This window comes from Budorcas taxicolor, chromosome 1, assembly GCF_023091745.1.
Source record: "Budorcas taxicolor isolate Tak-1 chromosome 1, Takin1.1, whole genome shotgun sequence".
NCBI lineage: Eukaryota > Metazoa > Chordata > Mammalia > Artiodactyla > Bovidae > Budorcas > Budorcas taxicolor.
The window spans coordinates 101031606-101043707 of NC_068910.1; positions in this window are offsets into that span (position 1 = coordinate 101031606).

Genomic DNA, 12102 nt, shown 5'->3' on the forward strand with positions numbered 1-12102 from the left:
AAGACCCGAAAAGCTTGTGCTCCCAAAGAAAAGTAAATGATTCTGGATTTGGCCACAGTGTGGAGATGTTGCAGCACAGATTCAGCTTGCCATGCTGGTGGCCTGCTGAGTTCTCACACTGAAGCAGGGACTTCCAATGCCTGCACTGATTTTCCTTTCCATTTTATAACATCTTATCATAAACAAGTGCTTCCATTTTCTAGTACAAGTTCATACATGTCTATGGCATTGGACTTTTGGGAAGGAACGTTAGAATTTCTATGCATCTGTTACTGCTAAATGTTCACATATGATGCTTTTAACTGCTCTTCCATATTACAAGGAGGAATCCATGTAATGCCAAACGAATCAATTTCAGTATACAGTGTTCTTGAAAGACCCATTAAAGCATATAAAATAATAGCAAATACCACCACAGTTTGTGGGTTTCATCTAAGAATGAAATGGCACTTGTGGTAAAAGGCATTCATAAATTCATGTGCAAATCAAGCTGTTCACTCATTCCACAAACATGAAGTTCCTACTCTGTGCCAGGCACTTCCTAGACATGAGGAAAGAGGCCAAATAAATGTGATATTTCCCTACTGGAATACAGTGTCAGTGCAAAGATATGAAAAGATACAATTACTATGTGAAATAAATGCAATGAACAGAAAATAAAGAACATAATATTTTAAACTGATACAGATGAGGAGAGAAGAAGGAGGGAGATGATGGTAGACAGGTAGAACACATTCCAGGCAGAGGGAAGAGCATTTGGGGAGGTCCTCAGGGGGAAGGAGTTTGGCAAGGTCAATGGTGTGAAATGATATTACTAGGTTAATAGGCCTTGAAACTGTTTAGCACATTGCATACGGTGGGCTGAGAAAGGCAGGAGACGACCTGTCATGTCAGTTCAGTTCAGTTCAGTCGCTCAGTCATGTCCAACCATTTGCAACCCCATGGACTGCAGCATGCCAGGCTTCCCTGTCCATCGCCAACTCCCAGAGCTTGCTCAAACTCATGTGCATCAAGTTGGTGATGCCATCCAACCATCTCATCCTCTGTTGTCTTCTTCTCCTCCTGCCTTCAATCTTTCCCAGCATCAGGGACTTTTCCAATGAGGCATTAGGTGGCCAAAGTATTGGAGTTTCATTTTCAGCATCAATCCTTCCAATGAATATTCAGGACTTATTTCCTTTAGGATTGATTGGTTTGATCTCCTTGCAGTCCAAGGGACTCTCAAGAGTCTTCTCCAAGACCCCAGTTATAAGCATCAATTCTTTGGTGCTCAGCTTTCTTTATAGTCCAACTCTCATATCCATACATGACTACTGGAAAAACCATAGCTTTGACTAGATGGACCTTTTTTGGCAAAGTAACATCTCCACTTTTTAATATGCTGTCTAGGTTGGTCATAACTTTTCTTTGAAGGAGCAAGCGTCTTTTAATTTCATGGCCGCAGTCACCATCTGCGGTGACTTTGGAGCCCAAGAAAATAAAGTCTGTCACTGTTTCTATTGTTTCTGCATCTATTTGCCATGAAGTGATGGGACCGGATGCCATGATCTTAGTTTTCTGAATGCTGAGTTTTTTTTTTTTCGCTTTCTTTTCTTTTTTTAAAATTAAGGTTTCTTTCCTCCTTTTTTTTTTTTTTTTTTTTTTTACTTTATAATATTGTATTGGTTTTGCCATACATCAAGATGAATCTGCCACGGGTGTACACGTGTTCCCCATCCTGAAGCCCCCTCCCACCTCCCTCCCTGTACCATCCCTCTGGGTCATCCCAGTGCACCAGCCCCAAGCATCCTGTATCCTGCATCGAACCTGGACTGGCGATTTGTTTCTTGTATGATATTATACATGTTTCAATGCCATTCTCCCAAATCATCCCACCCTCTCCCTCTCACAGAGTCCAAAAGACTGTTCTAGACATCTGTGTCTCTTTTGTTCTCTCACATACAGGGTTATCGTTACCATCTTTCTATATTCCATATATATGCGTCAGTATACTCTATTGGTGTTTTTCTTTCTGGCTTACTTCACTCTGTATAATAGGCTCCAGTTTCATCCACCTCATTAGAACTGAATGCTGAGTTTTAAGCCAACTTTTATCCTCTCTTCTTTCACATTCATCAAGAGTCTCTAGTTCTTCTTCACTTTCTGCCATAAGAGTGGTGTCACCTGCGTATCTGAGGTTATTGATATTTCTCCCAGCAATCTTGATTCCAGCTTGTGCTTCATCCGTCTTGGCATTTCACATAATCTACTGTGCATATAAGTTAAATAAGCAGAATGATAACGTACAGCCTTGATGTACTCCTTTTCCTATTTGGAACCAGTCTGTTTTCCATGTCCAGTTCTAACTGTTGCTACTTGACATGCATACAGGTTTCTCAAGAGGCAGGTCAGGTGATATGGTATTTCCATCTCTTTCAGAATTTTCCAGTTTGTTGTGATCCACACAAAGGCTTTGGTGTGGTCAATAAAGCAGAAATAGATGTTTTTCTGGAACTCTCCTGCTTTTTTGATAATCCAACAGATGTTGGCAATTTGATCTCTGGTTCCTCTACCTTTTCTAAAACCACCTTGAACATCTGGAAGTTGTCGGTTCATGTACTGTTGAAGCTCAGCTAAGAGAATTTTAAGGATTACTTTGCAAGCATATGAGATAAGTACAATTGTGCGGTAGTTTGAGCATTCTTTGGCATTGCCTTTCTTTTGGATTGGAGTGAAAACTGACCTTTTCCAGCCCTGTGGCCACTACTGAGTTTTCCAAATTTGCTGGCATATTGAGTGCAACACATTCACAGCATCATCTTTTAGGATTTGAAATTGTTCAACTGGAATTCATCACCTCCACTAGCTTTATTCATAGTGACGCTTCCTACGGCCCACTTGACTTTGCATTCCAGGATGTCTGGCTCTAGGTGAGGGATCACACCATTGTGATTATCTGGGTCATAAAGTTCTTTTTTTGTATAGTTCTTCTGTGTGTTCTTGCCACCTCTTCTTAACATCTTCTGCTTCTGTTAGGTCCATACTATTTCTATCCTTTATTGTACACATCTTTGCATGAAATGTTTCCTTGGTATCTCTAATTTTCTTGAAGAGATCTCTAGTCTTTCCCATTCTGTTGTTTTCCTCGATTTCTTTGAATTGATCACTGAGGAAGGCTTTCTTATCTCTCCCTGCTATTCTTTGGAACTCTGCATTCAGATAGGTATATGTTTCCTTTTCTCCTTCACCTTTAGCTTCTCTTCTTTTCTCAGCTATTTGTAAGGCCTCCTCAGACAACCATTTGTATTTTTGCATTTCTTTTTCTTGGGGATGGTGTTGATTCTGTCATGTTCAGTTCAGTTCAGTTCAGTCACTCAGTCGTGTCCGACTCTTTGTGACCCCATGAATCGCAGCAGTCCAGGCTTCCCTGTCCATCACCAACTCCTGGAGTCCACTCAAATTCATGTCCACCGAGTCAGTGATGCCATCCAGCCATCTCATCCTCTGTCGACCCCTTCTCCTCCTGCCCCCAATCCCTCCCAGCATCAGGGTCTTTTCCAGTGAGTCAACTCTTCGCATGAGGTGGCCAATGTATTGGAGTTTCAGCTTTAGCATCAGTCCTCCTAATGAACACCCAGGGCTGATCTCCTTTAGGATGAACTGGTTGGATCTCCTTGCAGTCCAAGGGACTCTCAAGAGTCTTCTCCAGCACCACAGGTCAAAAGGATCAATTCTTCGGCACTCAGCTTTCTTCACAGTCCAACTCTCATATCCATACATGACCACTGGAAAAACCATAGCCTTGATTAGACGGACCTTGTTGGCAAAGTAATGTCTCTGCTTTTGAATATGCTATCTAGGTTGGTCATAACTTTCCTTCCAAGGAGTAAGCATCTTTTAATTTCATGGCTGCAATCACCATCTTCGGTGATTTTGGAGCCCCCCAAAAATGAAGTCTGACACTATTTCCACTGTTTCCCCATCTATTTGCCATGAAGTGATTGGACCAGATGCCATGATCTTTTCTGAATGTTGAGCTTTAAAGTTATGACCAACCTAGATAGCATATTCAAAAGCAGAGACATTACTTTACCGACTAAGGTCCGTCTAGTCAAGGCTATGGTTTTCCAGTGGTCATGTATGGATGTGAGAGTTGGACTGTGAAGAAGGCTGAGCACCGAAGAATTAATGCATTTGAACTGTGGTGTTGGAGAAGACTCTTGAGAGTCTCTTGGACTGCAAAGAGATCCAACCAGTCCATTCTGAAGGAGATCAGCCCTGGGATTTCTTTGGAGGGAATGATGCTGAAGCTGAAACTCCAGTACTTGGCCACCTCATGAGAAAAGTTGACTCATTGGAAAAGACTCTGATGCTGGGAGAGATTGGGGGCAGGAGGAGAAGGGGACGACAGAGGACGAGATGGCTGGATGGCATCACTGACTCGATGGACGTGAGTCTGAGTGAACTCCAGGAGTTGGTGATGGACAGGGAGGCCTGGCGTGCTTCGATTCATGGGGTCGCAAAGAGTTGGACATGACTGAGCGACTGAACTGAACTGAACTAAGCTTTAAGCCAACTTTTTCACTCTCCTCTTTCACTTTCATCAAGAGGCTTTTTAGTCCCTCTTCACTTTCTGCCATAAGGGTGGTGTCATCTGCAAATCTGAGGTTATTGATATTTCTCCTGGCAATCTTCCTTCCAGCTTGTGCTTCTTCCAGCCCAAGGTAACATTGAGCTGGGTCAGTGAAATGACAAAGACTATAGACTTTATTCCAGAATTTGTGGGAAGCCATTGGAGGGTCTATAAGAAAGTACAAGATTAGTTTTTTGCTTCCTGCTATACTGTGAAATTCCTACTCTAAACATTAAAAACTTTTAAGAATTTTTTAAATTAATTTTCTTTTTTCTTTAATTTTATATTTATTTTTGCAGAAAATACCTTGCACAGGATATGCTTAGTGTTTAAGGAATAGAGCTTTTTGGGTAAGAAATCCATTAAAAATGTTTGATTCTGGTGATATTTCACTAGAACATAATTTTTTTTGCAACATAATTCTCCAGTCAGTCATGATTTTGATAATTTGTTAGTTGAAAGGACTTCATTTGAAAAACATTTGGATCAGTTACTAAACTGTGTTTTAGGAATATTCACTGAATTTATTATTCAGGGGAAAGAAAGAATTAAAAAAATCCCAACGATTATGTTCAGTACATAATTTGCAAGAATGTAGATCCTTTAAACTGTGCTGAGTATCTTTTGGCAGACAGTGAAAAAGACTAGGCTCTTTCCTATTGAGAGAATTTGTTACGTCATTCAATATAAGCCATTTACATTCTTTTTCAGACTGAGAATTCCAGCAGCAGTGTGTCCTGAAGAGCAATTGTTATATGCTGAAATCACTGAAGGTGCTTCAGAACTGACTAAATGGTCTTAAAATAGTTAAATGTCATCCACACTTACTAGCTACAAAGCTGGAATATAAAGTGAAAAGAAACCAAATGATAAAGAGTGAATAATCATTATAGGGATGAAATTAAGATAGAGTTCTTTCACATTTACTCTACTTGCAATCCACCCTCAGGGTAAAAAAATGGAAAATTTACAGAAATAAATACATGAGAAACTTGTTTTAAAAATATAAAGGTTTGGAGGGATTAATTTATGTACTTTTTAAAATGACATTTTAAATAAAATTGGTGATGAAGGTATTTTTTATTTGCCCCCATACCATTTTGGAGATGCTCTTCTCTGCTTCATGCAGATTCATTTTCATCTGGTATCATTTTTCTTCTGCCTGTTCTATTCATTTTTCCTAATTGCTGACTGGAAACTATTAATATGACTTTTCTCAGCTTTTTTTAAAAGTTCCTTTCACTTTTAGTTTTAAAAGATATTTATATGAGTAAAACATTCTAGGTTGACTTTTTGTTTTCTTTCAAGATGTTAAAATGTAGTTTTCCTTGTATTTTTGACAATGAGATGTCTGAAATCATTCTAATCACTGCCCTCTATACATAACAAATCTTTCCTCTCCTTTAAGGTTTTGTCTTTATTACCTATTTTCAGCAATTTAAGTATAATGTTCTCAATATAGTTTTCCTTTTTTTAAAAAAAAAACTTGTGTATGTTTTTTAGTCTTTGGGTTCACAATTTTTATCAAATTTGGAAAAAGTTATATTTTTCAAGTATTTTTTCTTTTCTACTCTTTTCTTTCACATACCATCCTCCCACTCCAAGACACCAAAAACACAGGTTAGACTGCTCAATACTGTCCCACAGGACAGTGAGATTCTATTTATTTTTTAATTTTCTTTGTGCTTTTTGGGGGATAGTTTCTATTGCAGTATCTTCCATTTACTTCTCTTTTTCCCTCTTGAATTTTTTAATTTGCTGACAACCCATCCAGTAACATGTTCATGACACATAATAGAGTTTTCATTTCTGGAAGTCTCATTTGAGTATTTTCTACATCTTCCAATTGTTTCCTCATTATATTTATGTTCTCTTAAATTCTGAGCATATTAAAATATTTATTGTAGTTGTTTTCAGGCCTTTTAATTATCCTTATCATTTCTTGGCCTGTTTCTATCAATGCATTTTTTTAAAAAAACAGGTTAAGATTCATGTTTTCCTACTTCTTGGCACATTTAGAAGTTTTTGATTGGATGCTAGACATGGTCAATTTCTTGTTGTTGGGTGCTAGATTTTGTTGCATTCCTTTAACAAGTTCTATACTGTGTTCTGGCAAGTTGCATTAGTTACTAATAAGTACTTCTCAGTCATTTGTGGGTGGGTAAATGTAGCTATTCTCCAGGATTAGTTTATTCCCAATATAAAGAGCTGTCTTTTCTGGGGACTCCATGCATCCAGTGTAGTAGTCTTCTCGGGCTGTGATAGCAGAATACCACAGACTGGGTAGCTTAAACTACATAGGTTTATTTTCTCACAGTACTAGCGCCTAGAAGTCCAAGATCAAAGTGCTAGGAGGGTTGGTTTCTGGTGAGGGTTCTCTTCCTGTCCTGTAGATGGACACCTTCTCACTATGGTGTCATATCGCTTTTTCTCTGTCCATGTTCTGAGAGAGATTGAACTCTTTGGTGTCTCTTCCTCTTCTTATACATAAGCACACCAGTACTATCGGAGTAGGGTCCCACTCTTATGACCTCATTTAACATTAATCATTTACTTATATTTCCTATCTCCACATACAGTTACATTGGGGAATAAGGTTTTAATATATGAAATTGCAGAACACAATCAGTATATTCAATGAGGTTTCTCCACTCTGGTTAGTGTTTTTTCCTATACATGTTTATATTATTCTTCAAGGATGTCATCTCTCTATAACCATATGTAGAGTCTAGATAGCTTGAAGGCAAGTCTAGATATATCTAGAAGGCAAGATCTATCTGTTTTTCCGCTCACAGGTCCCAAAACAATTATTCAACTAAAAATCTGACATAAAATCCTTACAGATACAATTCAATCTCACAATACTGAAAAATGTTATAAAATATATTGTGGAAAATTGTCCCCTGTTGAAAACCACTGCTTTAGTGTTATCATTAGATTGACCAAATGTGAAAATAATGAAGCTCTTTGTTTAACTGCATTTCGCTGCTCTCATGAACTTCCTGTAGCAACGTCACACAACCTTTTCTGCGAGTTAGAATTACACATATGCAATAACCGTAGGGAATGCATCCAAGTCTGAAAAGTTGTACCGGTGATAATGATGCACCATCAAATGTTGGGAATTCCTATTCTAGAGCTCAAAATTGAATGTGTACCAGAATCAGCTGGAAACCTTGTTAAGACACAGATTGCCCAGGCTCACTTCCTGTGACTTTGATTCATTAGGACTAGAGTGTAAGACTATTTCTAACCATTTCCCAGATGATACAGCAGCTGCTAGTTAGGGAACCCTGCCTTGAAAACCACTGTCTTGTGGCATAGTTATTTTTGCTATTTAACTCTGGCAATAGTGATTTTTCAAACAAAAATTTTATTAATAATGTGATAAGTTTGAGAGGACCATGTGTTATATAGTTGAAGAAGTATGGGAACTGGAATTTCAAAATGAAAACAGACCCTTTAGTTTAGATCTTCCTCAGCCCTTACTGGAAAGTCATTCTGTGTCTCTGAATCTCAGGTTCATCATCTGTAGAAAGGGGATTATCCTATATGATTAGCTACCTTGTATAAGTAACACTTTTACTTTAGCTAATTTTCAGTTAATAAACACTACTTTCACTCCACCTCTTTCCTCATACACACGTCACTGAAAAAAAATTATACTGAATATAGTGTATGGATCCTTTTAATTTCAAAAAAAGCTCTAAAAATTAAGGCAAAAGCCACTGCAGGATACTATGTTCCAGACACCCACATAAAGAAATCACTTGAATCTTCTTGGCCAATTCTTGAATAGTCCTTAAGCAGTATGGTGGGCCCTGAATTCTTATTGCATAGACTACATCTTGGATCTCTTTAACCCCTTCTTGGAATACACAAATTCTGGATTTACTTTAGAATTAACCTGAACTTTTGAGATTCTAGTAATTTGAGGAAGAACTATGAATATATCCATTATAATTATTTCAGACGGAACTGAAAACATTTATATCTACCTTATGGAGCTTTCTGGTTTACTTTTGATGATTTATAAGAAATAAACAGGACTTAACTTGAGAGTTCGCTTGAAACCTTAGCCAGTAAGATACATCAATCAATAGGAGCTTGCTTCTCAAATCAGACATGTTACACAATGTTCTTTACTACATTTTCCTACTGGAAGGATGTGTAATATATGTTACCACTTCTGTCATTAAGGGTATGGATCTTGCTTAGCATGACATTTTGTGGGATCCTAGTTGTGTGGCATATTTACAGGCATCTAACCGAATGAATAACATCTGATGAGTTCAAAGCACACACATTAATAGTAATATGGACATCCGTCTGAATAAACTACAAAAACAAATCCAAATTCTGTGGTAATGCTTCCATCTGTCCTGTGATATTCCTTATTGTAGAATATCATACAGTGGTGGTGTCACAAATGTTATGTCTCTAGAGCATCATGTAACCTTGGGAGCAGAAATATCTGAAGAACCAAAAAAGAGTAAAGGCTATAATTAAAAATAAGCCCCAAGAAATAGTTTCCATGTGGTTGTGAGAAGCCCTTGAGCACAGCTGGAAAATTTCAGGCTGAAATATGTTGGAACAATAGTTTACAGAGGAAAGTAGCTGGCTTTGTGGTTATACTTGGAAGTGAAATTTCCTTGCTTGGTCATAATAGCAAACTAGCTATAAAGTTTGGAAAAATATTTCCTAAAGGAGATTGTCAATCCCTGAATTACCAAGAGAAATATAGTAGAAGATGATTTCTTACATGAGAGTATGGGCTTATACTCACATTAAGTATAGTTTATTACATACAAATGAAATTAAGTTTCTAGGTATAAAGATAAGTACAGATTTACTTAATAATAGAGAGTTGAAGAATCCAAAATTTGGGAGAGGAGATTAGGATTTAGTATAAAGTTGTAAATCTTCATATAAAATTTTAAATCTTAGTACAAATCTCTCCTTTCAGTATTTGAATGAACATTAAATTATCTAAAATCTACTCACTGTTTCCTTCCAGATTTGCTTCTTCTTCTGTATTTTGTTGTTGTTACTGTTACTGGCATCTTCCTTTAGGTCATCTACTTGAAACTTTTGTGTTATTTTTTATTTCTCCCTTTATTCAGATTAAATCACTTGTTAATTTCTTTCAACTGGACTGCTAATAAGTCATTCACATCCATATCAATTTTTAAAATTGTTTTAAGATGCTGGTATTATTGAAAATAGTCTTAAAAGAAATGCCAGGCAAGCAGAGAAGTACTGTTAAGTTGTAAAGTCTTCAGGTGTGGATAATCATTTGGAAATGGGAAGAGGGGCGAATGGTGGTTAATTTGCGGTTGATGAAATTTTAAGAAATCACTGCATTGAAGAGTGAGAGTAGAATCCAGGAATAGGGATAGAAAAGCTGAAAACAGATGTGTAGCAGGCACATGTGGGCAATTGTGAATAATATTTTGGATGATAGAGGTACATTTTAGAACAAGAATGTATATTGCTGCTGACAAGCAGTATTATCAAACTATTAAAAATGATTCCTAATATGGATCTATCTAGGGTGAAAATGGAATCTCCCTTCTAAGAAAGTAGCTATAATAAATATTTCTTCAAATTTCAGTCATATTATTAGTAAATTGTGAGTTGTTAGAATATAGATTTTGTTCAATTTTTAAAGAATAATGATAAGAATTTTTATTGTTGCTGAAAAAGGAACTTAAAAGACCAGGGCAAACTATAGTTGTCTTAATGTGTATGCTCGCTCAGTGGTTAGGATATCAACATATGATAAATTGAAGTACTTTGTTACAGATCCAAATCATCATATAAGTTCAGTGAGTCATTTGGTAAATGTTAGGATTGTTCCTAGTTGTACTGGTTTTCTGTTGCTGCATAACAAAGTATCCCCAGTTTAGCAGTTTAAAACAAAACCCATTTATCACTCAGTTCTGTAAGTCAGAAATCTGGGATGGCCTGGCTGGTTCTCTGCTGAGGGTCTCACAACGCTGAACAGAGGGTATTTGCAGGCTTTGTAAGTAACTGGAGCCTGGTGTCTTCCCTGTTTATTGGCAAAATTCAATTCCTTGCAGTTATGTTAGGCCTCTGTTTCCTTGTTTGCCATCAGTGGGCTTCTGGTTTTATCTCTAGAAAACCATCTGCAATCCTTCTTAGGGTGGCTCCATCCATCCTCATAGCAGCAAGTCCTTCTCACACTTCAGATCTCTTTGACTTGTCTTTTTGCTATCAGCTGGAGAAAGCTTTCTGCTTTTAAAAGATCCATGATCAGATCAGGCCCACCTGGATAATCTCCCTGCTTTAAAGTCAACTTTCACAGAGCATAACATAAGCGCAGGAATGATATCATATCACATCTCATCTGGGGTTATAGGAGACATCGCTATGTGTGTTTGTGGCAGTGGTGTGGGTGTGGGTGTGGGTGTGGGTGTGGGCAGGGATGCATTTTAGAGATTTTGCTTGCTGTGTGATGGCAGCAATGGCATAGTGAGGTGGTGGGTCACAACATAAGCCAGTAAGGATGACAGGTAGGATAGGATTTTTCTTCCTATTGGATCTGCAGGTACACTTTCATCTCCTTTTAATTGATTTAAATAAAAAACCAAATTGCATCATAAAAACAAAATAAATTCTGTTTGCAAAACCAGAATGCCCTGATTAAATGAGAGTTAACAATGTAGGAATCAGTAATTTTCAAAGAATTAAATTTACTTCAGTTCAGTTCAGTTCAGTCGCTCAGTCGTGTCCGATTTTTGGTGACCCCATGAATCACAGCACGCCAGGCCTCCCTGTCCATCACCAACTACCAGAGTTCACTCAGACTCACATCCATCGAGTCAGTGATGCCATCCAGCCATCTCATCCTCTGTCGTCCCCTTCTCCTTCTGCCCCCAATCCCTCCCAGCATCAGAGTCTTTTCCAATGAGTTAACTCTTCGCATGAGGTGGCCAAAGTACTGGAGTTTCAGCTTTAGCATCATTCCTTCCAAAGAAATCCCAGGGTTGATCTCCTTAAGAATGTACTGGCTGGATCTCCTTGCAGTCCAAGGGACTCTCAAGCGTCTTCTCCAACATCACAGTTCAAATGCATCAATTCTTTGGTGCTCAGCCTTTTTCACAGTCCAACTCTCACATCCATACATGACTACTGGAAAAACCATAGCCTTGACTAGACGGACCTTAGTTGGCAAAGTAATGTCTCTGCTTTTGAATATGCTATCTAGGTTGGTCATAACTTTTCTTCCAAGGAGTAAGCGTCTTTTAATTTCATGGCTGCAGTCACCATCTGCAGTGATTTTGGAGCCCCAAAATATAAAGTCTGACACTGTTTCCACTGTTTCCCCATCTATTTCCCACGAAGTGATGGGACCAGATGCCATGATCTTCGTTTTCTGAATGTTGAGCTTTAAGCCAACTTTTTCACTCTCCTCTTTCACTTTCATCAAGAGGCTTTTTAGTTCCTCTTCACTTTCTGCCATAAGG